This window comes from Saccopteryx leptura, chromosome 11 (assembly GCF_036850995.1).
Source record: "Saccopteryx leptura isolate mSacLep1 chromosome 11, mSacLep1_pri_phased_curated, whole genome shotgun sequence".
Taxonomy (NCBI): Eukaryota; Metazoa; Chordata; class Mammalia; order Chiroptera; family Emballonuridae; genus Saccopteryx; species Saccopteryx leptura.
Genome location: NC_089513.1, coordinates 54,869,764 through 54,894,094, shown reverse-complemented (window position 1 = coordinate 54,894,094; position 24,331 = coordinate 54,869,764).

The following is a 24,331-nucleotide window of genomic DNA, read 5'->3' as shown; positions in this document are numbered from 1 at the left end:
TTTCTATCCTCATTGTCAGGCATTGGCTCGGGAATGGGCAAGCTATCCCAAATCTGGCTACTGGGAAGGGGGGGATTCAGTAAGGAAGCGTCTTTACTACAAAGAGTGGGGGTCGACGGGTATGGGCGAAGCTGCTGGAGCAGCTTTAAGGTGCTGTGGGAGGACGGACGGCTTGGGATGAAATGGCGAGTAGGGAGAAAGCACCTCTTCATATTGTTGGACTGCTGAATCAACCAACCCAGATTTGGGATGTATCTCTGAACTTCTATTATGTGAGAAGATGAATTTTCTTACTATTTAAGGCTTTTCTTTTCTTGGTAGATATATTGGCTTGTAGCCAAAAGCATGTCAAGTGTTGAATGTTTTTCTCTCTTCTTTGGATCTTCCCATTACTCACGTATTACCATGATCCAAGCTCCCTTTCAGACAGGCCACCTCCGTTGGCCATACGTAAAACAGCAGCTCCCAACGGGCACAGCAATACTCTGGGACTTCTTTTTTTTTTTTTTTCTTTTGTATTTTTCTGAAGCTGGAAACGGGGAGAGACAGTCAGACAGACTCCCGCATGCGCCCGACCGGGATCCACCTGGCACGCCCACCAGGGGCGATGCTCTGCCCAGCAGGGGGTGATGCTCTGCCCCTCCGGGGCGTCGCTCTGCCGTGACCAGAGCCACTCTAGCGCCTGGGGCAGAGGCCAAGGAGCCATCCCCAGCGCCCGGGCCATCTTTGCTCCAATGGAGCCTTGGCTGCGGGAGGGGAAGAGAGAGACAGAGAGGAAGGAGGGCGGGGTGGAGAAGCAAATGGGTGCCTCTCCTGTGTGCCCTGGCCGGGAATCGAACCTGGGTCCCCTGCATGCCAGGCCGACATTCTACCGCTGAGCCAACCGGCCAGGGCTCTCTGGGACTTCTTTTTATGCCCTTCATAGTACCTATCGCCACCTTAAATCACCTGACTTGTTGTTTACTCAGTGTTTATTTTACCCAGATGTAAACTCATAAAAGTAGATACTGTCTTCTGTTTACTGAAACAGTGACTGGCATATAATCGGTGCTTGATAAACATGTCCTGGACCCTTTAAAAATAAACAGCATTCTGCCCAGGGCTCCAGTGTCGGTCAGGGCAGGAAGACATACAGCAGGGGTCGGGAACCTAATGCTCGCGAGCCAGATGTGGCTCTTTTGATGGCTGCATTTGGCTTGCAGACAAATCTTTAATAAAAAAAATAATAATAATGTTAAAAATATAAAACATTCTCATGTATTACAATCCATTCATTTCTGCTCATGTTCACAGTTGTGGGTGGCTGGAGCCAATCACAGCTGTCCTCCGGGACAACACCAAATTTTTATTGGATAATGCGTAACGTACACGGGTCGTTGTATGGCTCTCACGGAATTACATTTTAAAATATGTGGCGTTCATGGCTCTCTCAGCCATAAAGGTTCCCGACCCCTGACATACAGCAAGTGTGGAAGGAATTTATTTTCTACTTTAGATGGAATTCAGAAGACTGATTGGATGTTTAATAAATATTTGTGGAAAAAAAAATAAAAATCTAGAGGAGTGGGCTATAAAATGTTGTCAATGTACGTATTAATTATTGTTTCTTACACTTTAAAACCATGCTTCCTTTAATTATCATACAAATCTTCCACACTCTCCCCTGTGGGAAATGTTACACACACACACACACACACACACACACACACACACACACTGGGGTATGGGTGGGTGTGTGAGTTGGCAGGTGTTTGGGCCTTCTAGAAACCTCTGTCTCCTGCACATTCAGCCAGGAGGCAGGAAGCGCTGGTGGAGGCTTGCGTTTTCTTGTTTGTATTATGACACTAACAGCGCTCTCCTCCTCTTTTCCTTCCCTGCCCCAGGTACACAGCTTGAGAATCACTGGTTTTCAGCAAGCCAAGGTTTGGGTGCATTTTAGAAACAATGTGATTTTCCAGTTTGGTTCAGGACAAAGATTGCCTTCGCCTCTCGGGGAACATTGTTTTCAGGTGCTGGAATGACAAGGACCCCTTGCTGTTGGTTTATGACATTCTCGGCTCTGTAGCCGCTTGATCGGTTTTCATCCTTTTATGCATCAAATGAGAGATAGGTAGTCATATTCTAGATGCAGATGGATGTCGTCGGGTTTGTACTGATGTTAACTAAATTAGCCAAGGCCAAGCCCGCACCAGTCCTGACCCTGCTCTGAGCCATTTCTCTGTTGCTCAGTGTCACCGTGGAGCCCACGTGGCCTCAGTGTCCGCCGTGGGAGAGCAGAAGCGCTCTCTGGAGGGGAAAGAGCGACCGAGGCACCTGCTCTCCATCTCACACCTGGCTGGCCCGTCTCAGGAGGCAGCTGCAGTGGAGCCCGAGCCGCAGCTTTGCCGTGATGGCCCCCGGGAGCCATGTGCTGTCGGCCCACTTTGAGCGTGACAGCAGTGTCGTTGAGATAAGAAATACTGCAATTTGCCGAGAGAGCTGCAGTCTTCCAACCCATATAAATGATTCCTTTAGTAATTTCGCCAAGGATTATGTGTTATGTGAGCTTGGGGAACCAGCACAGCCTGAGAATCCGTTAATATTTCTAGAGAAGGGTGCAGGTAATCAGTCAAGCATTCCAGGAGAGAAAAAAAAAATGAAGTCGATTTTTAACAGCAAGTGGTTTTAACAGCAAGTAGTTTGGAATGAAAAGATTCAACTATAGTTTTTAATTTTGTTTTCTTTTTCCCCAAGAATCACCCCAAGCAATTTTTTTTTTTTAAGAATTAAAATAAAAAGTTTCCAGGGTAATAATAAATCATGCAGTCTATCGTTTGGAGCTTTAGCACTCAGCAGGTAATGGGTCTGGAGAGTGATTTTGAAAGATTCTGGAGTCTGCTCTAGAGACCCCTGCAGCCAGAAAAAAAACCCAGGGAGCTGCTGTCAGGACATAGTTGTCTGGGGGTACAGTTACCTCTTCGCCGCACCCCAGGAGCGCCGAGGAGAAGGGGAGTGTGGGAGAGGGCAGCTCGCCCTAAGCGGGCGCCGCACAGAACGCCCAGGGAAGATTCCATGAGTGGGGCTGGAGCGGTGGGCACGCCGTCTCTGTCGTTCACTCATCTCTCCCTCGGCTTTGCATCAAGATCCGGTTTGGTTTATGTAACAGCTGCCTTAGTTTGGCGCCATGTGTCATTTTAGGAAGAACTCAAAGTGTGCTATCTGTCCGGGAGGTGACATTTTCTTTGGAGAAGTGGGTATCATGATTTACAACCAGGTTATGTATTGTGGAGACTGGCTCAAATTTGCAGTCCTGCAGGAAATATTACTGACAGATAGAGTCTCGCCGGTTTCTGAAAAGGATCCATTAACGCCTTTGTAAAGGGAATTATCTTTTTGAGGGCAAAGAAGAGAAGGGTACCAAAGTCTAAGAACGGGGCCAAATGACACCCTTGGGACTGAGATGAAGTTATTACAAACCCATCAAGTTTTGAAAGGAGGGGATGGATGGCTTTGATCTTGACTGAACTGTCTTAGGCATCCCTGAGAAAGTAACCCGTTGTGAGCCCTGCGGGAGTGGATTCTGGCGTCCAGGGCTCTCAATGACTGTGTCTCTTCTCCATCTATCCTGAAATCAACGGGTGGGTCCACGTTCCTGTCCTCCCACAGTGTCTGGGCTTCCATACACTGAACACGCCCCTCCTGTGTGTCACTGACCCACCCTCCCCCCAGCTCTCTTTGGTCCTCACCTCCACCCCACTCCAGTCTAGCCCCATGGCTGCTTATAGAACCATTCTTTCATCAAGAGCCCCGACCCTGGTACCCCGTCCTGCAGAACTCCAGTCCGGAGCAGCCCACAGTCTGTCTTCTCTCCTATTGCAGTTCAGATTGTACTTGGTTGTATAAACCCAGCATTGGCAGTTTAATCAAATAAGGGTTTTTACTCCCCACTCCCATTCAGTAAATCTGCAAGGCTGATGTCTGCATGTATACTGTTCACAACAAGCTCTCTCTTTCTCCTCATTCAGTCGCTGTTAGCATGTGGCTTTCGTCCTCACACTCGTTGTCTTATGGACCCAACATGGGTGTTCTACGTCTAGCATTGTGTCTGCATTCCAGGAAGATAAGAAGTCAAAGGGTATAAAGAGCATGTGCCCACTGAATATGCCCACAAACAAATACATTTTTTTTAAAAAAAAAGAAAAAGGACTACCTAGAGACTTGGGCTTTTATCTCATTGGCCACTCCAAGGCCACCCTCGGCACAAGGGAGGCTGATAAATGTGTTTTCACTTGTCACATTGCCTCTCTACAGAGAACCAGGCTCCATTAGTAAGGAAAGCGGGAGGGGGAGGTATCGGGCTAGACAGTCAGCTGTGTCCCCACCCCCATGCTGCGGCCAAGGGCAGCCACCGCAAACGCCTGGGCTATTAGAGCTCAGCGTGTCCCTCTGCCCTCAGAGCCTGTTCCACGGCTCACTGCCACCCTCAGGCCCCCTGCCCAGCCCCACCCGCCTCACTGTCCCTCCTTTCACAAGGACATGCTGATTATCAGGCAAGTCCTGCTAAATGGAAGCATACTGACACCTTTCTCTTATTAAGTCTCAGCAGAGAGCTCTCCCGGCTGCCCCCTCTGTCTGGGCTTCTGTGCTCCCCTCCTGGCCCCACTCATGACCCACTGCACTCAGCTCTTCAGTTTCTTCTCAGCCTCTCAGCCTGACAGGTGGTCCATGTCTCCTCGAGAGGACCACCTGAGTTAACAGGCACAAGGCACGTAGAACAGTAGCAGACCGTAGAAATAGCTCTATAAAGATGAGCTGCTATGGTGACTATTCTTAAAAATAAACAGGCAGAACAATACAAACACCCCTTTGCCCCTTGTATATTCATCTGCTGTGGAACCCAGTTACTTGAGCATGCCACATAAACCAGTGCTAACATGTTCTAAACCACGAGCGTCTTTCTCCTCATGCTTCTTCACTGTCTCAATGAATGGGACCAAATTTTAGTTACCACAGCCCAAGGGCCATCTTTAGTTTTACCTTCTCCCATTTTTTCTTAACCGCAAAAATCACGAAGTTGGCCCTGGCCAGTTGGCTCAGTGGTAGAGTGTCGGCCTGGCGTGTAGAAGTCCTGGGTTCAATTCCCAGCCAGGGCACACAGGAGAAGCGCCCATCTGCTTCTCCACCCCTCCCCCTCTCCTTCCTCTCTATCTCTCTCTTCCCCTCCCGCAGCCAAGGCTCCATTGGGGATGGCTCCTTGGCCTCTGCCCCAGGCGCTAGAGTGGCTCTGGTGGCGGCAGAGCAATGCCCCGGAGGGGCAGAGCATCGCCCCCTGGTGGACAGAGCATCGCCCCTGGTGGGCCTGCCGGGTGGGTCGGGCGCATGCGGGAGTCTGTCTGTCTCTCCCCGTTTCCAGCTTCAGAAAAATACAAAAAAAAAAAAAAAAAAATCACGAAGTTATAATTTTTGCCCCTTCCTCTCCAACCCATGTTCACAGCCGAGGTGAACCAGCAGCATCTTGATTGATCTCCCTTGGCTGGGGGCACAATCCCCTCAAAGCTCTCCTCCACATCACCACCTGTGCACCACACACGTGGAGGCCCGCTCTGGCCTGCGCACAGTGGTGCTGACAGCCACAGCAGCCGGGGTCCCGAGCGGTTCTTGTGGAAAGCTTACTTTCATGGCAGTTAAGGAAAATGTAATTTAGTAAGAAATATTTTAAAGTGAAAGGAGTGGAGATAGTGAGACAGACTCCCCCATGCACCCTGACCAGAATCCACCTGGCAACCCCTGTTTGGGGCCGATACTCAATCAGCTGAGCTATCCTCAGTGCCCTGGCCAAAGCTCGGACCAATTGAGCCACTGGCTGTGAGAGGGGAAGAGAGAGAAGAAGGGGGAGGGGAAGGGAAGAGAAGCAGATGGTGGCTTCTCCTGTGTGTCCTGACTGAGAATCGAACCCGAGCCATCCATACACCGGGCCAACATTCTATTCACTGAGCCAACCAGCCAGGGTGGAATTTTTTTTTTATAAATATTGCTTTTTTAATGGAAAAATATAAAGGTAGATCGCACCTTCCACATGGTTCTAAGGGTTGAATCTAGTTCTAGAATGCCTGCTCCATTTGGGGTAAATTATAGTATTCTCCTGGGACAGCAGTTCTGTGGTCACTTCCCTATCTTTGTCCTTTTCTACCACTTGCCATAGCTAGCTCGTCCCTCGTTGGGACTGAAGTCATAATGACAATGAGCGTCCCTTCTCCTCTGGATTTTCAGCACAGAGCTGGAGTCCAGACTTGCAACTCAAGCTATGAATAAATCTTTGTTAAAACATAAATCATCCTTGTAAGGATGACGATAGAGTCTCCTCTTTAAATGGGAATGTTTTGTCAAAGAGCTTAAATCTTTCTGATTCCAAACCCCTTTTCTGACGTCTGTACTAGGTCAGAAAGGGGCTGAGACCATCACTGTCATCTGACAAGGACGGGAGCTGAAACACCAGACAGGAGAGTCAGCAGAGCAGCAGCTGCTCCCAGTGTCGGATGGGACGGATTGGAGCCCGGACCTGATCCCACACAATCTTCCCTTCACAACTCACACTCCTCAGGTGAAATGCAGTTTTCCATACATCTGTAAGTTTGGATTATTTGGTGCTAGAAGGTGAAGAGCCAGAGTGGAGTGGTCATGCTATCTAGGAAGGTTTTCAGAACCAGCGGGAAGAAAATAAAGGGATGAGAAAAGGTACAGCATCAACGTCTGCTTATTTCAGTTCTCAGACACTGTCTGATGAGTTCCTGTCTTTGTTTTCAATCATAATGCTTATATCAAAATACCTAATATAACATCTTAAGTTTATCCTGAGAAAGCACACAGTGGTTTTATACAGGAATGGCATTCTGAAGCAAGGACTAAGAATTGTATTTCTGTCAGTGGCCAGCCCAGAGCTGTGTGACCCAGGTCTACATAATGCTCCCTTGCTCCTGGGGAGGAGGAAAGAGAGCAGGTGGCAGCTTGTGATGGATAAAACCCAAGACTAGGGAGCAGACAGGCAATCGGAGATACACAGCCAATAAAGGGAATAATTATCCCGGAACCACAGTTCTTCCCCATTATGATATAAAATCTTTTTTTTTTTTTTTTTTCTTCATTTTTCTGAAGCTGGAAACAGGGAGAGACAGTCAGACAGACTCCCGCATGCACCCGACTGGGATCCACCCGGCACGCCCACCAGGGGCAACGCTCTGCCCACCAGGGGGCGATGCTCTGCCCATCCTGGGCGTCGCCATGTTGCAACCAGAGCTACTCTAGCGCCTGGGGCAGAGGCCACAGAGCCATCCCCAGCGCCCGGGCCATCTTTGCTCCAATGGAGCCTTGGCTGCGGGAGGGGAAGAGAGAGACAGAGAGGGAAAGCGCGGCGGAGGGGTGGAGAAGCAAATGGGCGCTTCTCCTATGTGCCCTGGCCAGGAATCGAACCCGGGTCCTCCGCACACTAGGCCGACGCTCTACCACTGAGCCAACCGGCCAGGGCGATATAAAATCTTAAAATTTAAAAGCCAGAGGTGAGTAATTTGGATATAAGGCCACTCTTAGTTTTTTTACAGCCTAATTCTTCATTCTCATCTTCCCAGTGCTTTCCCAAGGGAAACCTCTGCTTTAAACCACACCAAGCTGCCCTTCACGGACCATACTCACTTATGCTTCTGGCCTCTGTGCTGTTATTCCAAATTCCTGGAACAGTCTTCATTGCCTTCTCTACATCCTTAACTTTCACTTGAATTGAAAGATTTTCTTTTCCAAGACAGTGGAGTAAAAACTTCTGTAAATCTATTCATTTATAAAGGCAACAAGAATACTAACAAGAACGGTCAAATTCAACTTGATCAGAATTCTGGAAATTAACTAGAGGCTTGCAATAGTCTGAAGATAATTTATTCAAGAAAGCTAAATCTTGGTAAGAACAAGATTTGTATCATTTTTATGTGCCCTAATCCTATCCCCCTCATCAGATCCATGGTAATCTTGAAAACCAACAGCCTCACAAATGGCATAGTTTAAACACTAGCACCTCAGAGCCACTGGAAGAGGCAGAATGGATTTGCAGCTTCCCCAAAACCCCATCCTTAGAGAATTGTTATTATTTGCTGAAAATAAGCAGCAGCACTTGTTTAACATTGTAGCTTCCTGTGACATCGTTAGCCCTTGGGGCTACTAAGAAGCTGACAAAATGTTGAAAAACAAAACTGTGTATGGGAAGACTGTAGGTGAGTTGAAAAGTTCCAGCATATTCTTAGGAATTGAAAAGGCATTGCATATGTGCAGGGCTGTGGGCTTCCCCTGAAATATAGAAGACCCTAAATTCTCACCTCTGGATGACCTTGCAGCTCTACCTCAGCAGGAAGGAAAGGCTAAGACACAGTTGCAAATACTGTATCATTAAAGGCATGACTCCACAAGCACACTGAGCTCTTCAGCAAAAGCTGTGGGAACATATTGGCCCAAGATATTCAAGGAAGTAAGTCTCTCTCCAATCTTTAGCTGAACAGTAAGGTAACCAAGCAGAGAATTCAGTGGCCACGCATAACAAAAAGTACAAACTTTACAGAATTAGTACAGAAAAAACACTAGGACAACAAACAGCAACAAGAACAAGGGAAGGAAGAGGGATTTGATTTCCAGTATTACCTACATGATAGTATTTAGCATCTACTTTTCAAAAACTGCAACAAAAATGAGACAGGAAAACATACAGGAATCTATGGCCCATTAGAAAGAAAAAAAAGCAGTCAATACAAACTTCCCTTGAGAAAGCCCCAAACAGCAAACTTACTAGAAAAAGATGTATCTATATCAGCTTTTTTTAAAAAAAGAAAAGAACAACAAGGAAAACTATGTTTAGATAATTAAAGAAATTGATGAGAATAATGTCTTACCAAATACAGACTATCAATAAAGAGGAAGAATTTATTTGAGAAATGAACCATTTAGAAATTCAAGAGTTGTGAAGTAAAAGAAATAAAATGAAAAATCCATCATTAAATTTAACAGTAGATTTGAATCAGAATTTTAAAAAATCAATAAACTTGAAGACAGATCGATTGAGATGACCAGTATGTGACACAGCAATAAAAAAGAGTGGAGAAAAGAGTAGCCTCAGAGACCCATATATAGTATACCATCACCTATACCAGCAATTTCCCACCGGTGTGCCACGATAACTTCTTAAAATATGCACTACCTGACTGTTTAGTAAGGGGCATTGACCTCTTTTCCCTTAAACTGTCAAATTAAAAAAAAGAATGGCAACAGCCAACACAATTGCCATTCAGATTGAATGAATCAAAATTATACATTTGTGTCAAATCAGCCCCCCAATATTATATTTTTTGGTGTGCTGCAAAATTTTAGTAATTAGTTTGTGTGTGCCATGAGATTTTAAAAAAAAGGTTAAAAATCACTGGAATATACCAACCTAATGGGGTCCCAGAAGAAAAGGATTGAAATGGGGCAGAAAGAATATTTGAATACATAATGGCTGAAAACTTCCTGAATTTGATTTTTAAAAAAAAAAAAAACCATGAATCTACACACTAAAGTATTTTAATGAATTCAAATAATATAATCCCAAAGAGATTCACATCTGAACAAATCATACACAAACTGTCAGAGCCAAGGCATCATCAGTTTTCATATCACTCTGTATGTTTACAATAAATAAAAGGTGGAAACAAATCAAATATCCATTGACAGATGTATAGCTAAACAGAATGGGGTCTATATATAAAGTGAATAATTCTTTAGTGTTAAAAGGAATGACATTCTGACACATATTATGGCATGGATGAACCTTGAGGACCCTGTTGTAAGTGAAATAAGCCAGTCACAAAATATTAAATATTATGTGATTTCACTTATATAAGGTATACATAATAATTGAATGTATAGAGAAAGAAAGTAGAATGATGGTTTGGAGGGGGAATGGGGCAATAAGGAATTGTTATTTAATGGTACAAAGTTTTAGTTTAGGAATGATGAAAAACTTCTGGAGATGGATGCTGGTAATGGTTGCACAACAATGTGAATGTACTTAATGCCATAGTGTATACAGTTAAAATTATTAAAATGATAAATTGTATGTTATATATGTTTTATCACAATTATATATATAAAAAAAGACCAAGACAAATCTTGAATGCAGCAAGAGAGAAGTGGTTCACACCATGCATGGGATTTTCAAGTTTAAAAGCCAACTTCTCATCAGAAACCATGGAAACCAAAGTCAATGGGATAATATATTCATGTACTAAGAAAAAAAAACCCAGTTAACAAAGAATTCAATATCCAGCAAAGCTATTCTTTTAAAACAAATGAGGATTTAAGAGATTCCCACAAAGCAAAAGCAGAGATTTGTCACTGAGACAAAGGAATTCTTTAGGCTAATGTAAAAGAACTCTAGAAAGAAACTTAAAACTATACAAAGAAACAAAAAACACTGGTAAAGATAAACGTATAGTTAAATACTCAAGAAAATATAAATGTACTTTTATTTATAATTTTTTTCCTATTTAATGTAAAGGACAACTACATAAAGCAATAATTATAAAAATGTCTGAATGGACTTATAAGGTATAAAGATCTAACTTGTATGACAATACTAATAAAAAGTAGTGGGGAAGGGAATGGAGCTACATTGGAGCAAATTTTGCAAAACCATTGAAATTAAGTTTGTCTTAGTCTGAGATAGACTGTTTCAAGTGAGTATAGATGCAGAAGTTCCCAACAAGGTATTAGCAGATCTGATATAGCAACATATGAAATGATTACACTGGGGAACAATTTTTTTTTCATATTTTGTTGCATGAGGTTTTAGAACTGTTTCTATATATTTCTGAATCACTGATTCCAAATCTGATATCCATTTTTTGGTGCATGCTCTAGTTTTTATGCAATTTTAATTTTTTTTGTTATAGTTAATGGCATGCATTGGTTTTTAAATTGGAGTTTAAGAGCAACGACTCTTGGATTGAACATAACCACAAGGCAATTAGTGTTCTACAAACATCACTTTTACATAATTGTAGTTGTTTTTAAATGAAAAATTATTTTCTGATTAAAAAAACACTCTCTTATTTTGTTTTAAGATTGAATCATGGCTTCTTTGAGTAGGCGTAAATATAAGAATAGTCCTGATACCTTCTGTTATATATGTGGCTGTTACACACTTCAACGTCAAAGGCACAATATTTTATCATTTGTGACATGTGCATATATTGCCTATTTTCAGCGGTTCTAATTGGTTATTCAACTCATCTGCGAGAAGATTATAACAACGTAAAAATTGTCCTCGACTTTCTGAAGTCTGAGGAGCATAACTGAATCATGTGGATCTTAAAATGGTAAATTTCCTGCCAAAACAACAGAGAGGTTTTCACAAAGTATCCTTGCTTTCCATTGATATGTTTGTGGGACAGCTGAGCTCAGGGAAAACACTGGACACTGAAGGAGTGGCCGAAACGTGAAGCTCTGGAAGTAGGGATGCAAAATATTGTGAATGAACCTGTAGTTAATCGAGACAGGATCATTTTTTCCCCACTTCACATCAAACTTGGCTTAATGAAGCAGTTTGTTCAGGCTTTGAATAGAGAAAGTGAATGCTTTCAACATATTATTTCTGCTTTTCCTGCCTTGTCTTTTGAGAAAATAAAAGCAGGTGTATTCGATGGACCTCAAATTTGAACCCTCATATGTGACAAAGAATTTGCCAGGAAGATGAATAAGGAGGAGAAAGCAGCATGGCAGTCTTTTGTGGCAGTTACAAAGGACTTCCTTGGCAACAAAAAAGCAGAAAACTACGAACTTATGGTTCAAAGGATGCTTTTGGCTTTCCGTGACAGTGGATGTAACATGAGCATTATGATTCACTTCCTGAACAGTCACCTTGATAAGTTTCCCAAAAATCTTGGAGCTGTTAGTGATGAACAGACTACTGCTGGAGCATCAAATGAGATTGTCCTCAACAAGTACACAAACACAAGAGCTACAAATGCAAATTTTTGCCTGAATAGAATTTAAGTAAGTTTTGTGCAAATTTTATGATTAAAATAAGTGTTTTATTATGTTCTATTTTGAAATTAAAGACAAATTCTGATGCAATCATATCTTTTAGTGTATTAGTGTATTTACTGCATTATATAAATTATTATATTTTCACAAAGATGATGCCCAAGAAGACATTCTACTTCATTATGTTAAACTAAATTGTGAAAATTTTACAATAAGATGAAAACCTAAAATCTTGAATTGCAAAAGACCTGTAGCTTACAGAGAAAAACTAATGTCAGATTTGAAATCAGCACACTCGAATTAGGTAAGAACAAGTGTTTTTGTGGATGCCACAAAAATGTTGTTCCCCAATGTTATGTATCATAACAAAATGGAATTTATCCTAGGAATTCAGATTGGTTCAACATAAAAATCAATGAATGTAATGCACCATATTAATAAAATAAAAGACAATAAAATACATGATTATTTCAATAGATGCAGAAGAAGCATTTTACAAAATCAAATACCTTTTCATATTAAAGATTTCAACCAATTAAGAATATAAGAGAACTGCCTGACCAGGCAGTGGCACAATGGATAGAACGTTGGACTGGGATGTGGAGGACTCAGGTTCAAGACCCTGAGGTTGTCAGCTTGAGCGCAGGCTCATCTGGTTTGAGCAGAGCTCACCAGCTTGGACTCAAGGTTGCTGGCTCGAGCAAGGGGTTCCTCGGTCTGCTGTAGCCCCACAGTCAAGACACATATGAGAAAGCAATGAACAACTAAGGTGCCATGATGAAAAACTAATGATTGATGCTTCTCATCTCTCTCCATTCCTGTCTGTCTGTCCCTATTTATCCTTCTCTCTAACTCTGTCTCTGAAATATATATATATATATATATAAGAGAACTTCTTCAATCTGACAAAATCTATAACTAACATAAATATGAAATCATAATCACAGTGATTATGCTGAATGCTTTCCCCAAGGTTAGGAATACATGGTTGTCCTCTCTCATCCCTTCTATTCAACATTATACTTTAAGCTCTAGACAGGAAAAGTGAGCAAGAACAAGAAGTAAGCATAAAGATTGAAAAGGAAGAAGTAAGAGAGAATCTTATATATAGACCATTCTAAGGAACTCCCTTACCCTCCCCCTCACAAAGCCTATTGAAACTAATAAATACATTCGGCAAGAGCACAGGCTATAAGACCAATACAAAGAAATCAACTATATTTCTAGACACTAGCAGCAATGAACAATTCAAAAGTGAAATTAAGGAAACAATCCCATTTAACATAGCATTAAAAAGAAGATATTTAACTAAAGAAGTTCAGGTTTCTCCTAAACTGAAAACTACAAGATATCACTTAAAGAAATTTAAGAATGCCTAAATACAATATTTAGAGAGACATCCCATGTTTAAGAATTAGAAAACAATATTGAGAAGATAGCAATATTTCCTAAAATGACCTACAGATTCAAGAAATCCCCAACAAAATTCCAACTGCCTTTCTGCAGAAATTGACAAACTCATCCTAAAATTCATATCAAAATACAAGAAACCCAGAATTATCAAAATAGTCATGAAACAGACCAAAGTTGGAGGACTTACACTTTTCAATTTCAAAGGTATTACAAAGTTACAATAATTAGACATGTGGTACTGACACAAGAATAGACCTATAGATGAATGAAATAGAATTGGGAGTCCAGAAATACACTTACATATCCATGGTAAATTGACTTTTGACAAGGTTCATAAGAATCCAAAAGAATGATGTTGGATTGCTTCCTTACACCATATATCAAATTTAACTTAAAATTCACTATTGACCTAAATTTAGTAGCCAAAACTGTAAAACTCTTACAAGAAAATATAAGCATAAATCATGGTGACGTTCCATGAGGCAATGGTTTCTTAGACATGATACTGAAAACATAAGCAACAAAAAGAAACTGTAGCTAAATTAGACATCATCTAAATTTAAAATTTTCAGGCCCTGGCCAGTTTGATCAAAGGATAGAGCATTGGCCTGTTGTATGGACATTCCAGGTTTGATTCCCCATCAGAGCACACATGAGAAGTGACCATCTGCTTCTCTACCCTTCCCTCCACCCCTTCTCTCCCTCTTCCTTTCCTGCAGCCAATGACTCAACTGGTTCAAGCGTTGGCCTGGGGTGCTGAGCTCAATTGGTCCCAGCATTGGCCCCACACGGATCCCAGCCAGGGTGCATGCGGGAGTCTTCTCACTATCTCCCCTCCTCCAAAAAAAGAAATTATTTTTTAAATTTTCAGCTTCAAATAATACCATCAAGAAAGTGAAAAGACAACTCACAGAATGAGAAAAAAATACTTCTAAGTCATACAACTGACAAGGGAAATAAGCACAAGAAAAGATGGTGTAATGCTGGTGGCTGAGGCCAGGCAGGTTCACATTGGATTGGGGCAGACGGTAGAGAAACTGTGGAGCTGGAAAGCATCAGGCCATACCCGTTTATTGCAGGCTTGCAAAGACAGGTGAGTAAATAAACAATAGCAGGGAAAGAGCTAATAAAGAAAGGAAAATCTGCTGTTCATAGTAAAGGCAAGAGAGCAAAGAAAAATGCACCTCACGGTGGTGGGAGAGCAATCTGGTAGAATCGCCGCCCAGGGGAAGCACCCATAGCCTCATATAGGCTATGCACATGTGCCTCTGCCACGTGCTCACGCACTAATCAAGCAAAGTGCTTGCAGCTGGTAAACCTGCGAGCAAGCCTAACACAGCTGCCCCACAGAGGCTAGACAGCATTAGTCATTAGGGACATCCAAATCACAATGACAATTTCAGATACTATTTCATATCACTAAGATAGCTATAATAGAAAAGATAGACAGTAGCAAGTGTTAGCAAGGATGTGGAAATATTGAAACACATACACTCCTGCTAGAAGTGTAAATTGTGCAGCCGTAGTGTGAAACAATTTGTTAGTTCCTCAAAAAGTTCAGAGTGATACTATATGACTCAGCAATTCCAATTCCAGGTGATTTAAAAACAAGACAATTGAAAATATATGCCCACACAAAAACACCAGTGTTTCTAGAAGCATTATTGATAATAATCAAAAAGTAAAAGCAATCCAAAGGTCCATCAATGGAATAATGAATAAACAAAATGCACTAGGTCCATACAATAGGTGAAAAGAATGAAGTACTGATACATGCTACAGTGTGAATGAATCTTGAACACATCATGCTGAGTGAAAGCCAGATTCAAAAGGCCACATAGTGTAGGATTACATTTAGATGAAATGTCCAGAATAGGCAGAGACATAGAGACAAAAATAGATGAATGGCTGAGGGGCATGCAGAATGGAGAGTGACAGCTCAGGGTGAGCATGGCTTCCTGTGGTGATGGAGTTGTTCTGCCACTAGATAGTGATGATGGTTCTTCAACTGTATGAATATATACATACTAAAAACACTGAATGGCACACCTTAAAACTGTGGATTTTTTTCTTTTTTTCTTTTTTCTTTTTTTTTTTTTTTTGTATTTCTCTGAAGTTGGAAACGGGGAGGCAGTCAGACAGACTCCCACATGTGCCCGACTGGGATCCACCCGGCACGCCCACCAGGGGGCGATGCTCTGCCACAATCAGAGCCATTCCAGCGCCTGAGGCAGAGGCCACAGAGCCATCCTCAGCGCCTGGGCAAACTTTGCTCCAATGGAGCCTCAGCTGCGGGAGGGGAAAAGAAAGACAGAGAAGAAGGAGAAGGGGAGGGGTGGAGAAGCAGATGGGCGCTTCTCCTGTGTGCCCTGGCCGGGAATCAAACCTAGGACTCCTGCACGCCAGGCCGACGCTCTACCACTGAGCCAACCAGCCAGGGCAAAACTGTGGATTTTATGGTATGTGAGTATATCTCAATAATGTTATTATATACACTTCTTGAAAAAAGGTGCAATTTGAACCTCATCTCCTTCTACTTCTCTTTTATAGTTTCTCAGGCTTAATTCTCTTCCCTCCTGTGGTCTTCCTTATTCCAATAGGCTGTGATTAAGCCACTTCCCTGCCTTATTTCTGAGTCACCAGCACTTAGTACAGTCAACACTTAGTACAGTGACCAGCAGAGCACAGCACAGCGATAGTAATCTAGGGAGACGTGAAAGCGCTTTACACTGCTTCGTGCTCGGATTGTACCTGCAGGTAGAGAACCGCTCTGCTCATGCCTGCGGGAACTCGAGAGAACCTCGCAGGCTCTTCAAGCAGAATCTGTTCTGTCAAGTCGGAATGGTAACATATTCAGTCTTCTTTTCTAGCCCCCTTTCTTCACTGGACAAGTAGGGCCCTGGACCGTGCATTGGAGTTGAGATTCGGGGGCCTGGATTGGCTGGCGAAGCAGAGTGACCCCTTCCGGGATCAAGGGCGTGCTACCAGCAGCAGCCAGGATGAGATGGAGCAGAATCCCCACAGGCAGACCGGGAAGAGAGCCCTGGGCAGAGAGACGGACGCCCACACAGGCGACAGGATGTGTGTGGCACGGGACCCCAGACCAAGAGGAACGAGAAGGTTCAGTGGAGGGCAGGAAGCAACGTCTTGGAGGGACTTCCTGAGCCTCTGGATGTCATCTGGAGGAGCCTGAAATGTCAGCTAGGAATGGGGGAGAAGCAATGAAGGGCTCCCAGCTGATGAATTATGGATGCCTTAAAGGCCAGCCAGAACCCTGGAGGGTGAGGAGGGGGCTGGGAAGCCTTCAATTCATGGCCTACACCCCTGTAGGAAATAAGATTAAGAGACTGAAGGAGTTAGAGTGGCCACGCTGGCTGCTAGAAGCCAGGGGAGACTGGAGAGGGAAGCGATGGTAGGCAAGAGATGCAGACCTCAGCATCATCGCGTCTCACTGGAGGAGGCACATGGAGGGATAATGATGGACGACGTGAGAGCTGTGGCCTGTGCCCGGCGAACATGTTAGTCACGTTCCTGGATTCCTCGCTGAATTCCTATAACGACCCTATGAGACAGGGACAAACCTAGTACCGTTTTAGAGATGAGAAAATTGAGGTGGAGGAAGGCTGTCCACCAGGTTCGCTCAGCTGGCAGGTGCAGAGGTGGAGGCTCAGGCCCGATGCTGCTCAAGGACGGGGCACCTTCAGGGAGGCCTGTGACAAGGGCTCACGTCCCGACCTGAGAAGCATGGTGTGGAGCAGATGTCCCCAAACTAAGGCCTGGCCAGCGGGCTGCATGCGGCCCCCTGAGGCCATTTATCCAGCACCCCGCAGCACTTCCGGAAGGGGCAGCTCTTTCATTGGTGGTCAGTGAGAGGAGCACAGGAGTGACTGCCGCAAAGCGCAGTGTCGCTTACATACAGTACTACTTCCGGTGACGCAGGACGCACGCGGCACGGCTCTGGAAGTGCGTCATATCACTTGTTACGGCTAGCAGTGACAAATATGGAACCAGACATTGACCATCTCATTAGCCAAAAGCAGGCCCATAGTTCCCATTGAAATACTGGTACTTGTTCTTTATTTTAAATATTGTATTTGTTCCCGTTTTGTTTTTTTACTTTAAAATATGTGCAGTGTGCATAGGGATTTGTTCATAGTTTTTTTTATAGTTCGGCCCTCCAACGGTCTGAGGGACAGTGAACTGGCCCCCTGTGTAAAAAGTTTGGGGACCCCTGGAAGGAAGGGTACACACACGCCGACAGCACCAGGTGGATTCCTGGGTCTCTATGGCTTCAGATTTCGAGTCTCAGTCTTGTGTGTCCAGCCACACGCTCTGGATTGGGTAGGGCACAGGGAAAGCAGGGGTGGGGGGTGGGGGAGCAGATCCACGTTTCATTCCGCTGTGTGTGAGGACAGGAAACAACAGCCTGTAAGAGGCTTGTTTTGAAAACTTAAAATGCTTGCCCATCCAGAAACACTGAGCTTTGAAACCCAAAACGAGATGAATTAAATGCATTTTAGAGGCAAAATGGAGAAACTTAATCAGCTTATGATACTGTATGTACCAAGGCACCTGCAGTGTAAAAAGGAAAAGGAAAACCCCACACAGAGAATTGACCCTACAGTTCCTGATAGATGTGTCTAAAATGAATTATCTGGGGTTTGTTTTGTCTTTTTTGAAGAGAGGGGAATGGGGGGGGGGGGGAGAGAGAGAGGCTGGAATCGTGACCACGTCAAAAGCTCTGTGGGGATGTTGGGCTCCAAGGTCGTCCTCTTGAGCTCCCGTGTGTGTCCCCGAAGCCTATGTGGACATGTGGCAGGGGCTGGGGGAGATCTGTGCTGCTTCAGTGACTTCTTTATCTTTCCAAATGCACAGTTCAGTGTTCATGGTGTCAAACTAAAAGCAGGCAATCCATTCTATCCTGATATTTATATTAAAGGTGCCACAATATGGGAACAATGTGGACAGGATACATAATTTGATGATTCAATGATAATGAATTTCACAGTGGGCAATTTATTTTCAGATTCTAATTAGAGTCAAAATGGGCTGTGTGGATCCTTGTTAACTCACACGAATTACCTTGTACGCTATAAACATTACTAAATCTCTTTCTTCACGTCATTTCCAAAGAAGTTAGGTAGCCAAGATGAGCAATCCGTAAAGGCTGTCTTCCATGAGTCCCCAGTCCTGAGGCCTGTGGACAGGCCTGTGCACAGCGCAAACAAGGAACCCTCACCGATGGTCATCGCTGGTGCCCACAGGATGCTGGGATCAGTCAGCAATATGAGCCGGAGAGATAACCTTGAATTCCCTTAGGGTCAGCCCATGACCCTAAAACTATTGTTCTTGAAGAGGTTACTCTGTGACCCTCCTCCCAGGGCAACACTTGCTCCACGAGGAAGGGAGAGACAGGACTTGCTGTTTCTGCCTAAAGAGAGGATTCCTTCCTGGCATTGAAAATGTGCAATCATCAGTGCTGCTGTTTGCTTAGGTAATCTTCAGCCCAGCCATGGGGATTTTCTGGCTTACTATTCATACAGTTTTATTTAAGCTTTCAGAGAAAGTACCCCTGTGCCAAACACACCAGAGCCTCAGCTAACTGGGTGTGTAGATTAGCCAGTTTACCTAGGACCTAGGTCATTAGCACTAACCAGTGTCTGTTCCTCGTAGGCCTCTGCCTGCAGGGAAGAAAGAGGCTTTCTGGGCTGTCCCTATAAATCAGAAAGATGGGCTGGCTTCATCCACCTGGTTCCTGGGCATAAGTCTTCACTTCCACGAGGGAAAGAAGAAGACAGAAGTAGTAGTTATTTCGGTTGACTAGCTAGGCCCTACACCTCTTGTTACATATGTCCTCTCATGTAGTTCTCACAGAATGACAAAGGTGAGCGTTGCCGTCTTCAATTTACAGCTGAAGAAACTAAACCCAGAGAGGTTAAGTAGCAGGCCCATGATTACCCAGCTCTAATGTGGAGCTGAGTTAGAGAATGGGACCTCCATTTGGTATAGTCTTCAGCAAAGTGATGTGGCTTTTTTTGCATCCTCCTCCTCTGTCATCTCTTCTGAAAGGCAGCCTCAGGCCCCAAGAAAGTGGGCTCTTCTCTGTGCCAGAGAGGCAGCTCCTGTCCTAGCACCAGTCACAGGTGGCAGGGACGGGGAGAGGCGGGTGGCCTGGGGGCAGACCTTCCCAGCACCCTTCCTCCCTCCCCACCTCTGTCCCCACCTTCGCCCACCTCACCTAGAGGTAAATAAATAACTGAGAAAACAAACATGTCACCCGAAGTTTGCTTCGTTTCCTGGCTCGGCGCATGACGAGGGCATGTCCAATTTTTCCTCTGCCGAGGACAGTTCTCCTAGAAATAAGGCATTCAGTGTGACTCCCTTCGCCAATGTTAAGTTACCATTTAAAAGTAAATTGACTTCCTGAAATATATGTATCGACAGCAGTGGCCGCCACAGCTATATTACATTTCCATTTTACCATAGGGCTGCTTGCCTTGACACATTCCATATTCTTCATACATAAATCAATAGCGTGATGTTTGAAGAGCTCAAATCTTTCATCGTTCCCCCCACTGCAACTCTGTCTTCTGAAAACCATAAAAAAGTAACTTTGAAGCAGGTGTCATTTAGTTGGAGAATATTATTGACAGCATTTGACTACAACACCATGCACTGGAAACTCAGACGGGAAACGCTAGGAGGGAGGGCCAGGAATTGGTTTCTAAAAGGGAGCATTCTGATACTATTTTTAAAAATTACATATATGTGTGTGTGTATGTGTTGTGCATGTTTTTGCATATTATAAGAGCAACTGCATATGTCATATACGTTCATGATCTTCTGAGCTGGTGGATGTGGTAAGGTATGGACCAGCCATCTGAGACAAGAGCCATTGGCCCTGGGGCCCAAAGAAGGTGGGACTGAGCAGCTGTGAGGGATGGTGGGTAGGTGGAAGTCAGAGAATATGTGAGTTTTCCTCTGCTTGTTGAGCTGTTCCTTTGAGATGAACATTTGGCCTTGGGAAAGAAGAGAGCCGGTTAGGACTTTAACCTCTACCTGAGCTCCTCAAGTCAGCCCTCAAGGAGGGCTGAGCCGATGACCACACTCTACGCTGGAGATTGGATTTTTTTTCCCAGCAGATCAAGGCTTGGGGCTACACAGAAGTGGTGCAGACAAATCAGTCTCACTGGCTCCTTCAAAAAAGAAAAAGAAAAGAAAAAAGAAATGTAGCAGGGAGGTAAAACTTTGGCTAGAATCTCCCTGTTTTTTTAAGACTAATGACCCATAATGTGTTGCTACCGTAGAATGACATGATTTATAGCCTTATTTTTTTCAGTTTAAAACAACAATTGAGTCAAGAACTCTCTGGAATATTTTCCTCTCTAACATTTTAGACAAAGCCAGAGATGCTGAGCCGGACGACGGGAGCCGAGGGCTACAAGTGAAAGCAAGGCTACGAAGGGTGTGGAGCCGGCACTTCAAGGCAGGAGCTGACCCAGCTGTCCACATCTGGGCGTCCCGAAGGGTGCCACGCGCTGAGCTGCTATAATAATTCTGATATTTCAGGGGGTCTCCTCATTCCTCTCCTCAAACTGGCTTTTGAAGAAAAGATTTTTACTTTTATTTTAATCTGAAGCATTCTGATATATATATATAATTTATATATGTAAATTCAGAGACTATTTTACCTTTTTCCCTGGTCTTTATAGTATGTAGATTTTCACATCATTTATTTTTAATACTCATTAGAAAGACAATCATATGTGATTTAAGTTTTATTCCTTTCCCAGTCCAATGTAGTCTAATTTGGGGGTCAGAAATAAGAGTCCCTCCTGTGACTCTAGAGGACAGTCGTCTCTGTCTTCTCGACCCCATGTTAGGGAGGAAACCAGCTTCCAACCAGTAAGATCGCATTTTCCAGTGGGTTGAGCTTGATGATAGGCAGACACTTGCACTAGGCAATGAGAACTCTCTGTTCCAGTTCTTTGCTGTCAGGGCTATATGTATTTGACCTTTGTGGAGCAGTAGAAGCTGAAATTTAGGTCTGAGCAGAGAGAAAAGTCATTGCCAGGCTGAGCCCAGCCTGCTGGAGTTCTGCAGTGGAATTTGGGTAAAAGCCATAGGCAACACAAACATGTCTTAGCCCATGATTTGCTAATCATTGCCCTTGATCCTCAGAGACTTAGGAGGAAATTGTGATCAAGGGTGAGTTTTAATAATCCTGGCTCCTTGAGCCAGTGCTCTCAAAATACCATGGAGTAGTTTTCAGTCTTACCATATAACAATACTATCAATAGATCCCATGATACTGCTAGTTTGAGCATAAAAAAGAATTCAATTAACCCGGATGCATGATAAGAATTGAGTTAGGCCTGACCAGGCGGTGGTGCAGTGGATAGAGCATTGGTTGTGATGCAGAGGACCCAGGTTCGAAACCTCGAGGTCACCAGCTTGAGCACGGGCTCCTCTGGTTTGAGCAAGGCTCATCAGCTTGAGCCCAAGGTTGCTGGCTTGAGGAAGGAGTCACTTGGTCCCCGGTAAAGGCACATATGAGAAAGCAGTCAGTGAACAACTAAGGTGCTGCAATAAAGAATTGATGCTTCTCATTTTTCTCCCTTCTTGTCTATCTGTCCTTATCTATCCTTCTCTCTGACTTTCTCTCTGTCTCTGTCAAAAACAAAAACAAACAAAAAAAAACTAGTTGAGTTAGAACCTCATTTAGATGCACTAACCAGAAGATAACAAGAGAAGCAAGCTGGTGAATGCAGAATAAACTAGACCAGCCTACTCACTGTTTCTCTGACTTTTCAGCTGCTTTCCCTGATGGAGTTTGGAGAGGAGTGGATAAATGACCAGCTGGTGCCAGGAGGTCTCAGATGTAGTTTCGCATCAGAGCACTTTGCTCATCTCCTCCTAGTGGAGCACAGAACTCCTACCACCACTGTCCAGATCTTACCCATTCTTCAAGATACAGTTCAATTCTAAAGTCTCTCCGATGGTGCCAGGCTGTAATTATCCTTCCAGAATCATTTAGAATTTAATACAGGATGGGGCAAAAATAAGTGTACAGTTAAGAATATGTGAAACACAGAGTTTATTCTTATATTATTATTTATTAATTATTGTATTGTTTTCCATACAAAGCAACTGTAAACCTAATTTGCATACCCTGTATAATGGCTTCTTCTGTTTACGTTTTTATTTTTATTTTCTGTGACCCATCATCTCTAACTAAATTATAAACATCTTAAGAGTTGTTGCCATAGTTTATATATATTTATCTGTACTCTCCACAGAACTTAGCATACTAACTTGTATATGGTATGTTCACATACACTATTGTGGATTTTAAAAAAGAGTTTATTTATTCATTTGAGAGAGAGAGAGAAAAAGAAGGGGGGAGGAGCAGGAAGCATCAACTCCCATAAGTGCCTTGACCAGGCAGGCCCAGGGTTTTGAACCGGTGACCTTAGTGTTTCAGGTCGATGCTTCATTCACTGCACCACCAATGGTCAGGCTATCAATGGATTTTTGAATGAATAGTTTATAGAGCACAGGAATTGGAGAACCTCCTTGGATTTTTAATAAAAAAGAATAACTTATTCTGAATCTCCACCATAAGGTTACCCTTGAACTGCCATGAGAGAGTCTTTGACACCTTCTTGGCATACGATCCCTCTTACCTACTCATTTCAAACTGCATTTAAATTAGTTAGAAAATAATCTAATTTTGGAAAGAACGCATACACTGTATTTCATCAATTCTAAAATGCGTGTGTGTTTGGGGTTTTTTTCCTTCCATTTTTTAACACTGATAGCTCTTATAATTGGCAGTATTTCTTTCCTTTCTTGGTGTTACATAAAATAATAATGTTTCTTATAATGGATGACTTATAGCTAATGGAATACCATGTGTTTGTGTCTGTCATTTGTCACATGCCTATCTAGTAATTCATCTATAACTCCATGTAGTGACCTTTAATTGATGGATGCAGGTGGAAGCAATCCATAACTGACATCAAAATGTGACAGTTCCCAACCCTGTTCCTTCCCCCTGCTGCCATTGCCGTACATGTCCTCAGGTGTCCCCTTAGAGCTTGTAGGTTGTCAGTGGACTCAGAATTAGGGAAAGAGAGGGCTGCATAAATAGAAGGAGAAGTAAGGAAAATGCGTTCAAAGGAAGACACGTAGCCAGACCCAAGCACAGCCTGTTTGCTTTTCTTCTCTACTTCCATTTCATCCTCCCTTTTTTTTTATTTCCCTATGTTTATGCAGCCTGAAATTTATCAGTCTGTGATTTATTGGGATATTGGAGTAGAAAGAAGTAGATATCTACTTTAGAACCACAAATATCTGAGTTAGTGACTTATCAACTCTAGTGTGTTTCACTTCTATCTAGCTGCATCTTACTGGTCAACCGAGACCAACAACATCAGTGGGGGTTAGGGGTGTGGAAGAGAGAAGTGAATGGCATGAGGAACTCGTGGGAATTGAATGAACTGTTCTTTCTATGTGAACTACTTTGGCCTCAGTGAATTCCTGGGTGTGCTGAAAACAGGGATCTAGTGAGGATAGGTGAAGTTGGAGGGTTATAAGCTGTACAAGGAGCCAGAGAGAAAACATTTCTGCCTCTTGCTTTTTCTATTACACACATTCAGTAAATACAGTGCTATATTTGGCTGTCCAGAATCTTCCCTTCATTTTCCTTTTTTATTGTTAGTAGTCTCACCTTTCAGGGCAGAAGTTTCAGGGAGACTTTACATCACTCCCACCCCCAAGTGGCTGAGGTCAGTAAACACACATCATCGCAGAGAAAGTGTTTAGAAATAGACTTATGACCCAATGTGGGGCAATGAGTGTTTCTGAGAAAGAATCTCCACTC